Here is a 4248-nt window from a genome sequence, read left to right as displayed (position 1 = left end):
AGTCCTAAAAGTGTAAATATTTATTTCCTTTTAGCAGTGCAAGTATTTCCGCCAAGAAATTTGTCTCCTAATTTATTCTAGTTCTTTTATGTATCAGAAGATTGTGTTAAAATGATATTTTCCATTCACATTATGTTCTCCATCAACACTAGCCCATAACCGTTCTCAGCTATCATCCATGACTGGCTATGAGAATAAATCTAGGTCATAGTTGTTTGAGCTATTAGGAAGATTTACAAGATATCATCTTTATTTGTTTTATATACTTTGATTTTCCATTCAAGAAAGCAAATAGTTAACTCTATTGTCACAACATTTATATGTAATCTCCATTTTATGAGTATGTGGTTACCTTGATTATTTTATCTGAAAAGCAACAGACAAAGATCCTTGTCTAGTTTTCTCGTATTACTAGTTTACTGAATTCTATAATTTACAATGTAAATATATAGTTGTATTTTACTTCCGTGGCCATCAGTACTATACAGAGATAATCACAAGAAATAGTATCCCTGCTTCTACAACAATAATATTTACAAAAGACATTCAAATAAAGTGTACATACATATGTATTGATTATTTAGAATACTATGATCACCTTTCTGTGTTTGTTACTTGTTACTAACCATGCTTTATTCCATAAGTAGTGGGTACTCAGCTTCTCCATTGCTTGTACTTAGCTTACTTACTGTGATGTGCTTTGATTACAGATATGCTTATGATCTACTTGGTAGACTATGTTCAATATATACAATGTGCATGCTTAAGACTAGTAGGTGTTATGATCACTTGTAAACTAATCCCATACGAATTACTATGATCTAACTTGGTGAGCTAAGCTGTGATAGAATAAAGCACAGTGTTACTTACTTGATTACCATTAGTATCCATGTTTCACTATGATTACCCTAATAGAGCTAAGCTTGAACACTATAAATGAGCTATCACTATTACATTGTGTGAATTAATGGAGATAGTAGTACCCATGAAGCTTAGAGCTTAGAGTATAGATAGCTTAAACCTTTTTTACAAGATATCATCTTTATTTGTTTTATATACTTTGATTTTCCATTCAAGAAAGCAAATAGTTAACTCTATTGTCACAACATTTATATGTAATCTCCATTTTATGAGTATGTGGTTACCTTGATTATTTTATCTGAAAAGCAACAGACAAAGATCCTTGTCTAGTTTTCTCGTATTACTAGTTTACTAAATTCTATAATTTACGATGTAAATATATAGTTGTATTTTACTTCCGTGGCCAACGGTACTATACAGAGATAATCACAGGAAATAGTATCCCTGCTTCTACAACAATAATATTTACAAAAGACATTCAAATAAAGTGTACATACATATGTATTGATTATTTAGAATACTATGATCACCTTTCTGTGTTTGTTACTTGTTACTAACCATGCTTTATTCCATAAGTAGTGGGTACTCAGCTTCTCCATTGCTTGTACTTAGCTTACTTACTGTGATGTGCTTTGATTACAGATATGCTTATGATCTACTTGGTAGACTATGTTCAATATATACAATGTGCATGCTTAAGACTAGTAGGTGTTATGATCACTTGTAAACTAATCCCATACGAATTACTATGATCTAACTTGGTGAGCTAAGCTGTGATAGAATAAAGCACAGTGTTACTTACTTGATTACCATTAGTATCCATGTTTCACTATGATTACCCTAATAGAGCTAAGCTTGAACACTATAAATGAGCTATCACTATTACATTGTGTGAATTAATGGAGATAGTAGTACCCATGAAGCTTAGAGCTTAGAGTATAGATAGCTTAAACCTTTACGTCATAGGATAAGCAATGGTATTCAAGCTATTAGTAACACATAACTATCACCTGTTATAAGCACTGAGATAATAGATAGCAAGTTACTATGAAATCCATGCACAGTTCAATGAGTGCCATATCATACATAAGAGCTTATACAATACATGATGACCTATCAGTGTTCACATAAAAGCTTGCAAGTTAAAGCAATGTGATTACAAGATTCAGAGTGATACAAATGTTATGGATATGTAGTAGGCATATTCCAGTTTATTGGGTTCCACTTTAGTTTCAACGCTTTACTCCAAGTTTCAACTTGTGTTACATAATTAGTGCGAATTTCCTCTTGTATTCAATGTCAATACAGGTGCAGGTGCATTCTCAGGCTGAACTTAATGCAGGTCAGCAATTAAACAAGAAAATCATGACTTATGTTTCTGAATTTTCTTAGGCATATTGCATTTGTACAAAAGCTGATCAAGAAGCAACTTTATTAACAAGGAAACACTCAGTTAATCTCACTTTAAAGAGACTTCAATTCTGAAGGTCATGTCTCTACTTGTCACAAATGTTTGGTTGTCACCTTACGTAATTTTGATGACTGATTGAGTCTATTAAAAGACTAACATTATCATTGCAGAACTCTGATACAAGTTAGGAGTACGACCCTTTCAGCACGTCTTTCAGTTATATTAGTTTACGTGGAAGGTTATGCATGCCTTTAGGATAAATATATGCTTTTTTTAGTTAGCTGCCAATCATATCCTCGTTCTCAGGATTCGAAGCTGACTTTAATACTGATCGATAGTGCTTGGATCCACACCTAAGGAGACGGGACAAAAGCCAACGGCGAAGAGAAATATCCATTCAAGTTTCATGAATAAGCCTCAGCCAATCAAAAAATCCTCTTGGATGCTATAAATCCTGATCTGTGTAGCAATAAAAATCTCTGGTGGTCTATAAGGATAACTATGGCAATCTAAATACAATCTACTGTTGTTTCCCTTTTTAAACCCTTAAACACCACCTTGGCCTCTGCCAAACTCAATCTCCTTACCATTTTTGATTTGAATATTCAAGTGTGATCACTTTCTATAAATTCTATTTCTGGTCAGGGTTGCCCTGCTCATCAGCTTCCACAGATTCTTGTTTGAGTGACTTTTATTTGAAGATTGTTGCAGATCAGAGGCTTCCCCTGCTTTAAGGGTTATACTTGTGTTGGTGTCTGTGATTCTGCTGTATCTCTAAGATGTCTCTGTTGACAGATTTGATCAACTTGGATCTCTCTGATGTCACTGAGAAGATCATTGCTGAGTATATATGGTAGGTCTTGCTTTTCTTTTGGGTTTTTCTAGTTATGGAGCTGATGGGATTTTGGTTCATTGATTGCATTCCCCCTGTTTGTGGGTTTTGTTTTGATTTGGTAACTGGGGGTTTTTCTAGTCATGGAGGTGATGGATTTTGGTTCATTGATTGCATTCCCCTTTTTGTGGGTTTTGTTTTGATTTGGTGACTGGGGAGATGTTTGTGCAGGATTGGAGGCTCTGGCATGGATATCCGCAGTAAGGGCAAGGTAAGTCTTATGAAATACATAGATGTGCTTCTGATTGTTGCAATCTATATATTTGTGTATTTTTTTTGGTGTGATCCATTTTCATGGAGCTTCTAGTCCTTGAGCAGCTACAGGAGGGTGCTGTAGCACTAGGAGTCAGCGTGTCTTTGTGTGGGTATGAGAAGGTGAGTCATGTTGATATACACAATGCTGTAGTATCTTTAGGAAGCTAGCAGACAAAGCAGCATAATAACAAGTTGTCTTAGTTTGATCAAGGCATGCAATAGGGCTGGTGACATCTCTGATGGGGACCATCGTGAAAGATTGCTTTGTGATGCCTGTGGCAGAACATCCATGAAGAAAGTTGTTATACCTTGCTTGAAGCAAATCTAAGGGAAGGTTGTTGCGTGAAGATTGCAGCAAAACATGCTATAGGAACATAGTTTGGAAGATTGTTATATTTAGTTTGGAGCAAGGTGTATGCAGGCAACTGACAGAACATAGAAGGATTGAAAAAAAACATGAATAAAAAAAATCTTCCATTTACTATTGGGTCTCATGCTTGATCTAACTTTTATTTTCAGACCTTATCTCACGAAGTTACGGATCCCAAAGATCTGCCCAAGTGGAATTATGATGGATCCAGTACTGGACAGGCCACTGGAAAGGACAGTGAGGTTAACAAATATGCTTCATTGTTAGCTTGGATAATAACGGTATAACCTAAGTATTATTCGTTTTCTTTGATATCAGCCCTCAAGCTATCTTCAGGGATCCATTCCGAAGGGGAAAAACATCTTGGTGAGTGGCTAACCCAATAAAATATTTAAAGTGGCTATCGCAATAAAATATTTAAACTGTTAGTCATGGATGTTTGGATTTAGCCTTGATGAT

At 35.1% G+C, this 4248-nt stretch overlaps 1 long non-coding RNA gene across 1 annotated transcript; it reads left to right on the top strand.

Moving 5' to 3' along the window:
• The first annotated feature begins 2276 nt into the window (after positions 1-2276).
• LOC149248894 (uncharacterized) lies at positions 2277-3703 on the top strand. Its single transcript, XR_016265791.1, has 2 exons — positions 2277-3125; positions 3336-3703. It is a non-coding gene; the product is annotated as an uncharacterized LOC149248894 (long non-coding RNA).
• Positions 3704-4248: the final 545 nt, after the last annotated feature.

Source organism: Pinus tabuliformis, chromosome 7 (genome assembly GCF_031772625.1).
Source record: "Pinus tabuliformis cultivar Carrire ecotype Pingquan chromosome 7, CPIR1, whole genome shotgun sequence".
Classification (NCBI taxonomy): domain Eukaryota; kingdom Viridiplantae; phylum Streptophyta; class Pinopsida; order Pinales; family Pinaceae; genus Pinus; species Pinus tabuliformis.
This window is presented reverse-complemented; position numbering and strand designations above follow the sequence as displayed.